Raw genomic sequence first — 15,937 nt, forward strand, 5'->3', positions numbered from 1 at the left:
ATGGTGATGATGGTGATGGAGATGATGGAGATGATGGTGATGGTGATGATAGTGATGGTGATGTTGGTGATGGGGATGATGCTGATGGAGATTATGGTGATGGTGATGGTGCTGGTAATGGAGATGATGGTGATGGAGATGATGCTGATGATAGTGATGGTGATGTTGGGGATGGGGATGATGCTGAGGGAGATAATGGTGATGGTGCTGGTGATGGAGATAATGGTGATGGTGATGGAGATGATGGTGATGGAGATGATGGTGATGGTGATGGTGATGATGGAGATGATGGTGATGATGTAGATCACACTGATGGAGATCACGCGGATGGAGATCACGCTGATGGAGATCACGCTGATGGAGATGGAGATGATGGTGATGGAGATGATGCTGATGGTGATGATGATGGAGATGATGCTGAAATAGATGATACTGATGGAGATGATGGGGATGGGGATGATGGAGGGGATGGAGATGATGGTGATGGAGATGATGGTGATGGAGATGATGGTGATGGAGATGATGGTGATGGAGATGATGGTGATGGAGATGAGGGAAATGGTGAAAATGGTGATGGAGATGATGGTGATGGAGATGATGCTGATGGAGATGATGCTGATGGTGATGATGATGGAGATGATGCTGAAATAGATGATACTGATGGAGATGATGGGGATGGGGATGATGGAGGGGATGGAGATGATGGTGATGGAGATGATGGTGATGGAGATGACGCTGATGGAGATGATGGTGATGGAGGTGGGAGATGGTGATGACAGTGATGGTGATGGTGATGGAGATGATGGTGATTGAGATGATGGTGATGGAGGTGGGAGATGGTGATGACGGTGATGGTGATGGTGATGGAGATGATGGTGATGGAGATGAGGGTGATGGAGATGAGGGTGATGGAGATGAGGGTGATGGAGATGAGGGTGATGGAGATGATGGTGATGGAGATGATGGTGATGGAGATGAGGGAAATGGTGAAAATGGTGATGGAGATGATGGTGATGGAGATGATGGTGATTGAGATGATGGTGATGGTGATGGTGATGATGCTGATGGAGACGATGGTGATGGAGACGATGCTGATGGAGATGATGGTGATGGAGATGGTGCTGATGGAGATGGTGCTGAGGAGATGATGGTGATGGAGATGATGGTGATGGAGATGAGGGTGATGGAGATGAGGGTGATGGAGATGAGGGTGATGGAGATGATGGTGATGGAGATGATGTTGATGGAGAAGAGGGAAATGGTGAAAATGGTGATGGAGATGATGGTGATGGAGATGATGGTGATGGAGATGATGGTGATGGTTATGAGGGAAATAGTGAAAATGGTGATGGAGATGATGGTGACGGAGATGATGGTGACGGAGATGATGGTGACGGAGATGATGGTGACGGAGATGATGGTGACAGAGACGATGCTGAAGAAGACGATGATGAAAAGACAATGTTGATGGAGATGATGGTGATGGATATGATGGTGATGGACATGATGGTGATGGACATGATGGTGACGGAGATCGAGATGATGGTGCTGGAGATGACGCTGATGGAGATGATGGTGATGGAGGTGGGAGATGGTGATGACAGTGATGGTGATGGTGATGGAGATGATGGTGATTGAGATGATGGTGATGGAGGTGGGAGATGGTGATGACGGTGATGGCGATGGTGATGGTGATGTAGATGATGGTGATGGAGATGATGGTGATGGAGATGAGGGTGATGGAGATGAGGGTGATGGAGATGATGGTGATGGAGATGATGTTGATGGAGATGAGGGAAATGGTGAAAATGGTGATGGAGATGATGGTGATGGAGATGATGGTGATTGAGATGATGGTGATGGTGATTGTGATGATGCTGATGGAGACGATGGTGATGGAGACGATGCTGATGGAGATGATGGTGATGGAGATGGTGCTGATGGAGATGGTGCTGAGGAGATGATGGTGATGGAGATGATGGTGATGGAGATGAGGGTGATGGAGATGAGGGTGATGGAGATGATGGTGATGGAGATGATGTTGATGGAGATGAGGGAAATGGTGAAAATGGTGATGGAGATGATGGTGATGGAGATGATGGTGATTGAGATGATGGTGATGGTGATGGTGATGATGCTGATGGAGACGATGGTGATGGAGACGATGCTGATGGAGATGATGGTGATGGAGATGGTGCTGATGGAGATGGTGCTGATGGAGATGATGGTGATGGAGATGATGGTGATGGAGATGATGGAGATGGAGGTGATGGTGATGGAGACGATGGTGATGGAGACGATGGTGATGGAGACGATGCTGATGAAGACGATGGTTATGGAGACGATGGTGATGGTGATGGTGTTGATGGAGAAAATGCTGATGGAGATAATGCTGATGGAGATGATGCTGATGGAGATGATGCTGATGGACATGATGCTGATGGACATGATGGTGACGGTGATGGAGATGATGCTGATGCTGATGACACTGATGGAGATGACAATGATGGTGATGGAGATGATGATGATGGAGATGATGCTGATGGTGATTGTGATGGTGATAATGCTGAAGGTGATTGTGATGGAGATGATGCTGATGGAGATGATGCTGATGCTGATGCAGATGATGCTGATGGAGATGATGGTTATGGAGACGATGGTCATGGTGATGGAGTTGATGGTGATGGTGATGATGGTGATGGAGATGATGGAGATGATGGTGATGGTGATGATAGTGATGGTGATGTTGGTGATGGGGATGATGCTGATGGAGATTATGGTGATGGTGATGGTGCTGGTAATGGAGATGATGGTGATGGAGATGATGCTGATGATAGTGATGGTGATGTTGGGGATGGGGATGATGCTGAGGGAGATAATGGTGATGGTGCTGGTGATGGAGATAATGGTGATGGTGATGGAGATGATGGTGATGGAGATGATGGTGATGGTGATGGTGATGATGGAGATGATGGTGACGATGTAGATCACACTGATGGAGATCACGCGGATGGAGATCACGCTGATGGAGATCACGCTGATGGAGATGGAGATGATGGTGATGGAGATGATGCTGATGGTGATGATGATGGAGATGATGCTGAAATAGATGATACTGATGGAGATGATGGGGATGGGGATGATGGAGGGGATGGAGATGATGGTGATGGAGATGATGGTGATGGAGATGATGGTGATGGAGATGAGGGAAATGGTGAAAATGGTGATGGAGATGATGGTGATGGAGATGATGCTGATGGAGATGATGCTGATGGACATGATGCTGATGGAGATGATGCTGATGATGGTGATGGAGATGATGGTGATGGAGATGATGGTGATGGAGATGATGGTGATGGAGATGAAGCTGATGGAGTTGATGCTGATGGAGCTGATGGTCTTGTAAATGATGGTGATCGAAATGATGGCGATGGAGATGATGGCGAAGGTGATGGAGATGATGGTGATGGAGATGATGGTGATGGTAATGATGGTGATGGAGATGATGCTGATGGAGATCATGGTGATGATGGTGATGATAGTGAAGGAGATGATAGTGATGGAGATGACGGTGATGGTGATGGTGATGGTGATGCAGATGATGGTGATGGAGATGAGGGTGATGGAGATGAGGGTGATGGAGATGAGGGTGATGGAGATGAGGGTGATGGAGATGCGGGTGATGGAGATGCGGGTGATGGAGATGATGGTGTTGGAGATGAGGGAAATGGTGAAAATGGTGATGGAGATGTTGGTGATGGAGATGATGGTGATGGAGATGATGGTGATGGAGATGATGGAGACGATGGAGAGGATGCTGATGGAGATGATGGTGAGGGAGAAGATGGTGATGGAGATGATGGTGATGGAGATGATGGTGATGGAGATGATGCTGATGGAGATCATGGTGATGATGGTGATGATAGTGAAGGAGATGATAGTAATGGAGATGATGGTGATGGAGATGATGGTGATGGAGATGATGGTGATCGAGACGAAGGTGATCGAGATGAAGGTGATCGAGATGAAGGTGATCGAGATGATGGTGATGGAGATGATGGTGATGGAGATGATGGTGATGGAGATGATGGTGCTGGAGATGATGGTGATGCAGATGATGGTGATGGAGATGATGCTGATGATGCTGATGGACATGATGCTGATGGAGGTGATGGTGACGGTGATGGAGATGACGCTGATGCTGATGACACTGATGGAGATGACACTGAGGGTGATGGAGATGCTGATAATGGAAATGATGCTGATGTTGATGGTGATGGTGATAATGCTGATGGTGATTGTGATGGAGATGATGCTGATGGAGATGATGGTGTTGGTGATGGTGCTAGTAATGGAGATGATGGTGATGGTGATGATGGTGATGGTAATGATATTGATGGTGATGGAGATGATGGTGATGGAGATGATGGTGATGGAGATGATGCTGATGGAGATGATGGTGATGGAGATGATGGTGATGGTGATGATAGTGACGGAGACGATGCTGATGGAGACGATGCTGACGGAGACGATGCTGTTGGAGACGATGCTGTTGGAGATGATGGTGATGGAGATGATGGTGATGGAGATGATGGTGATGGAGATGATGGTGATGATGGAGATCACGTTGATGGAGATCACGCGGATGGAGATCCCGCGGATGGAGATCACACTGATGGAGATGGAGAAAATGGTGATGGAGAGGATTGTGATGGTGATGCTGATGGAGATTATGCTGATGGAGATGATACTGATGGAGATGATGGGGTTGGAGATGATGGAGGGGATGGAGATGATGGTGATGGAGATAATGGTGATGGAGATGATGGTGATGGAGATGATGGTGATGGAGATGAGGGAAATGGTGAAAATGGTGATGGAGATGATGGTGATGGAGATAATGGTGATGGAGATGATGGTGATGGAGATGATGGTGATGGAGATGATGGTGATGGAGATGATGGTGATGGAGATGATGGTGATGGAGATGATGCTGATGGAGATGATGCTGATGATGGTGATGCTGATGATGGTGATGCTGATGATGGTGATGGAGATGATGGTGATGGAGATGATGGTGATGGAGATGATGGTGATGGAGATGTTGGTGATGGAGATGTTGGTGATGGAGATTTTGGTGATGGAGATGATGGTGATGGAGATGTTGGTGATGGAGATGATGGTGATGATGGAGATCACACTGATGGAGATCATGCTGATGGAGATCACGCTGATGGAGATCACAATGATGGAGATCAAGCTGATGGAGATAGAGATGATGGTGTGGAGATGATGCTGATGGTGATGCTGATGGAGATGAAGCTGATGGAGATGACTCTGATGGAGATGATGGTGATGGAGATGATGGTGATGGAGATGATGGTGATGGAGATGATGGTGATGGCGATGATGGTGATGGGGATGAGGGAAATGGTGAAAATGGTGATGGAGATGATGGTGATGGAGATGTTGGTGATGGAGATGTTGGTGATCGAGATGATGCTGATGGAGATGATGCTGATGGAGATGATGCTGATGAAGATGATGCTGATGATGGTGATGGAGATGATGGTGTTGGAGATGATGGTGATGGAGATGATGTTGAAGGAAATGATGGTGGTGGAAATGATGGTGATGGAGATGATGGTAATGGAGATAATGGAGGTGATGGTGATGGAGATGATGGTGAGGGAGATCTTGGTGATGGAGATGATGGTGATGGTTATGAGGGAAATAGTGAAAATGGTGATGGAGATGATGGTGACAGAGATGATGGTGACGGAGATGATGGTGACGGAGATGATGGTGACAGAGACGATGCTGAAGAAGACGATGCTGAAAAGACGATGCTGATGGAGATGATGGTGATGGATATGATGGTGATGGAAATAATGGTGATGGACATGATGGTCACGGAGATAGAGATGATGGTGCTGGAGATGACGCTGATGGAGTTGATGGTGATGGAGGTGGGAGATGGTGATGACGGTGATGGTGATGGTGATGGAGATGATGGTGATTGAGATGATGGTGATGGAGGTGGGAGAGGGTGATGACGGTGATGGTGATGGTGATGGTGATGGAGATGATGGTGATGGAGATGAGGGTGATGGAAATGAGGGTGATGGAGATGAGGGTGATGGTGATGATGCTGATGGAGATCATGGTGATGATGGTGATGATAGTGAAGGAGATGATAGTAATGGAGATGATGGTGATGGAGATGATGGTGATTGAGATGATAGTGATCGAGATAATGGAGGCGATGGTGATGGAGATGATGGTGAGGGAGATCTTGGTGATGGAGATGATGGTGATGGTTATGAGGGAAATAGTGAAAATGGTGATGGAGATGATGGTGACGGAGATGATGGTGACGGAGATGATGGTGACGGAGATGATGGTGACGGAGATGTTGGTGACGGAGATGATGGTGACAGAGACGATGCTGAAGAAGATGATGCTGAAAAGACAATGCTGATGGAGATGATGGTGATGGATATGATGGTGATGGACATGATGGTGATGGACATGATGGTGACGGAGATCGAGATGATGGTGCTGGAGATGACGCTGATGGAGATGATGGTGATGGAGGTGGGAGATGGTGACGACAGTGATGGTGATGGTGATGGAGATGATGGTGATTGAGATGATGGTGATGGAGGTGGGAGATGGTGATGACGGTGATGGCGATGGTGATGGTGATGGAGATGATGGTGATGGAGATGAGGGTGATGGAGATGAGGGTGATGGAGATGAGGGTGATGGAGATGAGGGTGATGGAGATGATGGTGATGGAGATGATGTTGATGGAGATGAGGGAAATGGTGAAAATGGTGATGGAGATGATGGTGATGGAGATGATGGTGATTGAGATGATGGTGATGGTGATTGTGATGATGCTGATGGAGATGATGGTGATGGAGACGATGCTGATGGAGATGATGGTGATGGAGATGGTGCTGATGGAGATGGTGCTGAGGAGATGATGGTGATGGAGATGATGGTGATGGAGATGAGGGTGATGGAGATGAGGGTGATGGAGATGATGGTGATGGAGATGATGTTGATGGAGATGAGGGAAATGGTGAAAATGGTGATGGAGATGATGGTGATGGAGATGATGGTGATTGAGATGATGGTGATGGTGATGGTGATGATGCTGATGGAGACGATGGTGATGGAGACGATGCTGATGGAGATGATGGTGATGGAGATGGTGCTGATGGAGATGGTGCTGATGGAGATGATGGTGATGGAGATGATGGTGATGGAGATGATGGAGATGGAGACGATGGTGATGGAGACGATGGTGATGGAGACGATGGTGATGGAGACGATGCTGATGAAGACGATGGTTATGGAGACGATGGTGATGGTGATGGTGTTGATGGAGAAAATGCTGATGGAGATAATGCTGATGGAGATGATGCTGATGGAGATGATGCTGATGGACATGATGCTGATGGACATGATGGTGACGGTGATGGAGATGATGCTGATGCTGATGACACTGATGGAGATGACAATGGTGGTGATGGAGATGATGATGATGGAGATGATGCTGATGGTGATTGTGATGGTGATAATGCTGAAGGTGATTGTGATGGAGATGATGCTGATGGAGATGATGCTGATGCTGATGCAGATGATGCTGATGGAGATGATGGTTATGGAGACGATGGTCATGGTGATGGAGTTGATGGTGATGGTGATGATGGTGATGGAGATGATGGAGATGATGGTGATGGTGATGATAGTGATGGTGATGTTGGTGATGGGGATGATGCTGATGGAGATTATGGTGATGGTGATGGTGCTGGTAATGGAGATGATGGTGATGGAGATGATGCTGATGATAGTGATGGTGATGTTGGGGATGGGGATGATGCTGAGGGAGATAATGGTGATGGTGCTGGTGATGGAGATAATGGTGATGGTGATGGTGATGGTGATGATGGAGATGATGGTGATGATGTCGATCACACTGATGGAGATCACGCGGATGGAGATCACGCTGATGGAGATCACGCTGATGGAGATGGAGATGATGGTGATGGAGATGATGCTGATGGTGATGATGATGGAGATGATGCTGAAATAGATGATACTGATGGAGATGATGGGGATGGGGATGATGGAGGGGATGGAGATGATGGTGATGGAGATGATGGTGATGGAGATGAGGGAAATGGTGAAAATGGTGATGGAGATGATGGCGATGGAGATGATGCTGATGGAGATGATGCTGATGGACATGATGCTGATGGAGATGATGCTGATGATGGTGATGGAGATGATGGTGATGGAGATGATGGTGATGGAGATGATGGTGATGGAGATGAAGCTGATGGAGTTGATGCTGATGGAGCTAATGGTCTTGTAAATGATGGTGATCGAAATGATGGCGATGGAGATGATGGCGAAGGTGATGGAGATGATGGTGATGGAGATGATGGTGATGGTAATGATGGTGATGGAGATGATGCTGATGGAGATCATGGTGATGATGGTGATGATAGTGAAGGAGATGATAGTGATGGAGATGACGGTGATGGTGATGGTGATGGTGATGTAGATGATGGTGATGGAGATGAGGGTGATGGAGATGAGGGTGATGGAGATGAGGGTGATGGAGATGCGGGTGATGGAGATGCGGGTGATGGAGATGATGGTGTTGGAGATGAGGGAAATGGTGAAAATGGTGATGGAGATGTTGGTGATGGAGATGATGGTGATGGAGATGATGGTGATGGAGATGATGGAGACGATGGAGAGGATGCTGATGGAGATGATGGTGAGGGAGAAGATGGTGATGGAGATGATGGTGATCATGGTGATGATGGTGATGATAGTGAAGGAGATGATAGTAATGGAGATGATGGTGATGGAGATGATGGTGATGGAGATGATGGTGATCGAGACGAAGGTGATCGAGATGAAGGTGATCGAGATGAAGGTGATCGAGATGATGGTGATGGAGATGATGGTGATGGAGATGATGGTGATGGAGATGATGGTGCTGGAGATGATGGTGATGCAGATGATGGTGATGGAGATGATGCTGATGATGCTGATGGACATGATGCTGATGGAGGTGATGGTGACGGTGATGGAGATGACGCTGATGCTCATGACACTGATGGAGATGACACTGAGGGTGATGGAGATGCTGATGATGGAAATGATGCTGATGTTGATGGTGATGGTGATAATGCTGATGGTGATTGTGATGGAGATGATGCTGATGGAGATGATGGTGTTGGTGATGGTGCTAGTAATGGAGATGATGGTGATGGTGATGATGGTGATGGTAATGATATTGATGGTGATGGAGATGATGGTGATGGAGATGATGGTGATGGAGATGATGCTGATGGAGATGATGGTGATGGAGATGATGGTGATGGTGATGATAGTGACGGAGACGATGCTGATGGAGACGATGCTGACGGAGACGATGCTGTTGGAGACGATGCTGTTGGAGATGATGGTGATGGAGATGATGGTGATGGAGATGATGGTGAGGGAGATGATGGTGATGGAGATGATGGTGATGATGGAGATCACGTTGATGGAGATCACGCGGATGGAGATCACGCGGATGGCGATCACACTGATGGAGATGGAGAAAATGGTGATGGAGAGGATTGTGATGGTGATGCTGATGGAGATTATGCTGATGGAGATGATACTGATGGAGATGATGGGGTTGGAGATGATGGAGGGGATGGAGATGATGGTGATGGAGATAATGGTGATGGAGATGATGGTGATGGAGATGATGGTGATGGAGATGAGGGAAATGGTGAAAATGGTGATGGAGATGATGGTGATGGAGATAATGGTGATGGAGATGATGGTGATGGAGATGATGGTGATGGAGATGATGGTGATGGAGATGATGGTGATGGAGATGATGCTGATGGAGATGATGCTGATGGACATGATGCTGATGGAGATGATGCTGATGATGGTGATGGAGATGATGGTGATGGAGATGATGGTGATGGAGATGATGGTGATGGAGATGAAGCTGATGGAGTTGATGCTGATGGTGCTAATGGTCTTGTAAATGATGGTGATCGAAATGATGGCGATGGAGATGATGGCGAAGGTGATGGAGATGATGGTGATGGAGATGATGGTGATGGTAATGATGGTGATGGAGATGATGCTGATGGAGATCATGGTGATGATGGTGATGATAGTGAAGGAGATGATAGTGATGGAGATGACGGTGATGGTGATGGTGATGGTGATGTAGATGATGGTGATGGAGATGAGGGTGATGGAGATGAGGGTGATGGAGATGAGGGTGATGGAGATGAGGGTGATGGAGATGCGGGTGATGGAGATGCGGGTGATGGATATGATGGTGTTGGAGATGAGGGAAATGGTGAAAATGGTGATGGAGATGTTGGTGATGGAGATGATGGTGATGGAGATGATGGTGATGGAGATGATGGAGACGATGGAGAGGATGCTGATGGAGATGATGGTGAGGGAGAAGATGGTGATGGAGATGATGGTGATCATGGTGATGATGGTGATGATAGTGAAGGAGATGATAGTAATGGAGATGATGGTGATGGAGATGATGGTGATGGAGATGATGGTGATGGAGATGATGGTGATGGAGATGATGGTGATGGAGATGATGGTGATGGAGATGATTGTGATGGAGATGATAGTGATGGAGATGATGGTGATGGATTTGATGGAGGTGATGGTGATGGATTTGATGGAGGTGATGGTGATGGAGCTGATGGAGACGATGCTGATGGAGATGATGGTGAGGGCGATGATGGTGATGGAGATGATGGTGATGATGGTGATGGAGATGATGGTGATGGTTATGAGGGAAATAGTGAAAATTGTTATGGAGATGGAGATGATGGTGGTGGAGATGATGGTGACAGAGATGATGGTGACGGAGATGATGGTGACGGAGATGATGGTGACGGAGGTGATGGTGACAGAGACGATGCTGAGGAAGACGATGCTGAAAAGACGATGCTGATGGAGATGATGGTGATGGACATGATGGTGATGGACATGATGGTGATGGATATGATGCTGACGCTGATCGAGATGATGGTGCTGCAGATGATGCTGATGGCGATAATGTTGATGGAGATGGGAGATGGTGATGACGGTGATGGTGATGGCGATGGAGATGATGGTGATGGAGATGATGGTGATGGAGATGATGGTGATGGAGATGATGGTGATGGAGATGAGGGAAATGGTGAAAATGATGATGGAGATGATGGTGATGGAGATGATGGTGATGGAGATGATGCTGATGATGGTGATGCTGATGATGGTGATGGAGATGATGGTGATGGAGATGATGGTGATGGAGATGATGGTGATGGAGATGATGGAGGTGATGGTGATGGAGATGATGGAGACGATGCTGATGGAGATGATGGTGAGGGAGATGATTGTGATGGAGATGATGGTGATGATGGTGATTGAGATGATGGTAATGGTTATGAGGGAAATAGTGAAAATGGTGATGGAGATGGAGATGATGGTGACGGAGATGATGGTGACGGAGATGATGGTGACGGAGATGATGGTGACAGAAATGATGCTGAAGAAGACGATGCAGAAAAGACGATGGTGATGGAGACGATGGTGATGGACATGATGGTGATGGACATGATGATGATGGACATGATGGTGACGGTGATCGAGATGATGGTGCTGGAGATGACACTGATGGAGATGATGGTGATGGAGATGGGAGATGGTGATGACGGTGATGGTGATGGTGATGGAGATGATGGTGATGGAGATGATGGTGATGGAGATGATGGTGATGGAGATGAGGGAAATGGTGAAAATGGTGATGGAGATGATGGTGATGGAGATGATGGTGATGGGGATGATGGTGATGGGGATGATGGTGATGGGGATGATGGTGATGGGGATGATGGAGGTGATGGTGATGGAGATGATGGAGATGATGCTGATGGAGAGGATGGTGATGGAGATGATGATGATGGAGATGATTGTGATGGAGATGATTGTGATGGAGATGATTGTGATGGAGATGATTGTGATGGAGATGATGGTGATGGAGATGATGGTGATGGAGATGATGGTGATGGAGATGATGGTGATGAAGATGATGGTGATGGAGATGATGGTGATGGAGATGATGGCGATGATGGTGATGGAGATGATGGTAATGGAGATGATGGTGATGGAGATGATGGTGATGGAGATGATGGTGATGGAGATGATGCTGATGGATAGGATGCTGATGGAGATGATGCTGATGGAGAGGAGTCTGATGGAGAGGATGCTGATGGCGATGATGGTGATGGAGATGATGGTGATTGCGTTGATGGTGATGGAAATGATGGTGATGGAGATGATGGTGATGGACATGATGGTGATGGAGATGATGGTGATGATGGAGATCACACTGATGGAGATCACGCTGATGGAGATCACGATGATGGTGATGGAGATGATGGTGATGAAGATGATGGTGATGGAGATGATGGCGATGATGGTGATGGAGATGATGGTAATGGAGATGATGGTGATGGAGATGATGGTGATGGAGATGATGGTGATGGAGATGATGCTGATGGATAGGATGCTGATGGAGATGATGCTGATGGAGAGGATGCTGATGGAGATGATGGTGATGGAGATGATGCTGATGGAGATGATGCTGATGGAGAGGATGCTGATGGCGATGATGGTGATGGAGATGATGGTGATTGCGATGATGGTGTTGGAAATGATGGTGATGGAGATGATGGAGATGATGGTGATGATGGAGATCACGCTGATGGAGATCACGCTGATGGAGATCATGCTGATGGAGATGGAGATCATGGTGATGGAGATGATGCTGATGGTGATGCTGATGGAGATGATGCTGATGGAGATGATACTGATGGAGATGATGGAGGGGATGGAGATGATGGTGATGGAGATGATGGTGATGGACGTGATGGTGATGGAGATGATGGTGATGGAGATGATGCTGATGGAGATGATGGTGATGGAGATGAGGGAAATGGCGAAAATGGTGATGGAGATGATGCTGATGGAGAGGATGCTGATGGAGATGATGGTGATGGAGATGATGGTGATGGAGATGATGGTGATGGAGATGATGGTGATGGAGATGATGGTGATGGAGATGATGGTGATGGAGATGATGCTGATGGATAGGATGCTGATGGAGATGATGCTGATGGAGAGGATGCTGATGGAGATGATGGTGATGGAGATGATGGTGATGGAGATGATGCTGATGGAGAGGATGCTGATGGCGATGATGGTGATGGAGATGATGGTGATTGCATTGATGGTGATGGAAATGATGGTGATGGAGATGGTGGTGATGGACATGATGGTGATGGAGATGATGGTGATGATGGAGATCACACTGATGGAGATCACGCTGATGGAGATCACGCTGATGGAGATGGAGATGATGGTGATGGAGATGATGCTGATGGTGATGCTGATGGAGATGATGCTGATGGAGATGATACTGATGGAGATGATGGTGATGGAGATGATGGAGGGGATGGAGATGATGGTGATGGAGATGATGGTGATGGACGTGATGGAAATGGAGATGATGGTGATGGAGATGATGCTGATGGAGATGAAGCTGATGGAGATGATGCTGATGGAGATGATACTGATGGAGATGATGGTGATGGAGATGATGGAGTGGATGGAGATGATGGTGAAGGAGATGATGGTGATGGAGATGATGATGATGGAGGTTATGGTGAAGGAGATGATGTTGATGGAGATGATGGTGATGGAGATGATGGTGATGGAGATGATGGTGATGGAGATGATGGTGATGGAGATCATGGTGATGGAGATGATGCTGATGGAGATGATGCTGATGGAGATGATGCTGATGGAGATGATGCTGATGGAGATGATGCTGATGGAGACGATGGTGATTGAGATGATGGTGATGGTGATGGTGATGATGGTGACGGAGACGATGCTGATGGAGCTGATGGTGATGGAGATGATGGTGATGGAGATGATGGAGATGGAGACGATGCTGATGGAGACGATGGTTATGGAGATGATGGTGATGGTGATGGAGTTGATGGAGATGATACTGATGGAGATGATGCTGATAAAGATGATGCTGATGGACATGATGCTGATTGACATGATGGTGACGGTGATGGAGATGACGCTGATGCTGATGACACTGATGGAGATGACACCAATGGTGATGGTGATGATGATGATAAAGATGATGCTGATGGTGATGGTGATGGTGATAATGCTGAAGGTGATTGTGATGGAGATGATGCTGATGGAGACGATGCTGATGCTGATGCAGATGATGCTGATGGAGATGATGGTTATGGAGACGATGGTCATGGCGATGGAGTTGATGGTGATGGAGATGATGGTGATGGAGATGATGGTGATGGTGATGATGGTGATGGAGATGATGGCGATGGAGATGATGGTGATGGAGATGATGGTGATGATGGAGACCACACTGATGGAGATCACAGGGGTGGATATCAGGCTGATGTAGATCACGATGATGAAGATCACGCAGATGGAGATCACGCTGATGGAGATGGAGATGATGGTGATGGAGATGATGCTGATGGTGATGCTGATGGAGATGATGCTGATGGAGATGATACTGATGGAGATGATGCTGATGGAGATGATACTGATGGAGATGATGGGGATGGAGATGATGCTGATGGAGATGATGCTGATGGAGGCGATGCTGAAGGAGATGATGCTGATGGAGATGATGGTGATGGAGATGATGCTGATGGAGATGATGCTGATGGAGATGATGGTGATGGAGATGATGGAGGGGATGGAGATGATGGTGATGGAGATGATGGTGATGATGGAGATCACGCTGATGGAGATCACGCTGATGGAGATCACGCTGATGGAGATGGAGATGATGCTGATGGTGATGCTGATGGAGATGATGCTGATGGAGATGATACTGATGGAGATGATGGGGATGAAGATGATGGAGGGGATGGAGATGATGGTGATGGAGATGATGGTGATGGAGATGATGGAGGGGATAGAGATGATGGTGATGGAGATGATGTTGATGGAGATGATGGTGATGGAGATGATGGTGATGGAGATGAGGGAAATGGTGAAAATGGTGATGGAGATGATGGTGATGGAGATGATGGTGATGGAGATGATGCTGATGGAGATGATGCTGATGATGGTGATGGAGATGATGGTGATGGAGATGATGGTGATGGAGATGATGGTGATGGAGATGATGCTGATGGAGCTGATGGTCTTGGAAATGATGGTGATGGAAATCTTGGTGATGAGGATGATGGCGAAGTTGATGGAGATGATGGTGATGGAGATGATGGTGATGGTGATGATGGTGAAGGAGATGATGCTGATGGAGATCATGGTGATGATGGTGATGATAGTGATGGAGATGATGGTGATGGAGATGATGGTGATGGAGATGATGTTGATGGAGATGATGGTGATGCAGTTCATGGTGATGATGGTGATAATAGTGATGGAGATGATGGTGATGCAGGTGATGGAGATGATGGTGATGGAGATGATGGTGATGGAGATGATGGTGATGGAGAAGATGGTGAGGGAGATGATGGTGATGGAGATGATGGTGATGGAGATGATGGTGATGGAGATGATGGTGAGGGAGATGATGGTGAGGGAGATGATGGCGATGGAGATGGTGAACGAGATGATGGTGATGGTGATGATGGAAATGGTGAAAATGGAGATGGAGATGGAGATCATGGTGATGGAGATCATGCTGAAGGAGATGATGGTGATGGGCATGATGGTGACGTTGATGGAGATGACGGTGATGGAGATGAGGGTGATGGAGATGACGGTGATGGAAATGACGGTGATGGAGATGTTGGTG

The sequence above is a fragment of the Carcharodon carcharias genome, chromosome 36, assembly GCF_017639515.1.
Source record: "Carcharodon carcharias isolate sCarCar2 chromosome 36, sCarCar2.pri, whole genome shotgun sequence".
NCBI classification, from domain to species: Eukaryota; Metazoa; Chordata; class Chondrichthyes; order Lamniformes; family Lamnidae; genus Carcharodon; species Carcharodon carcharias.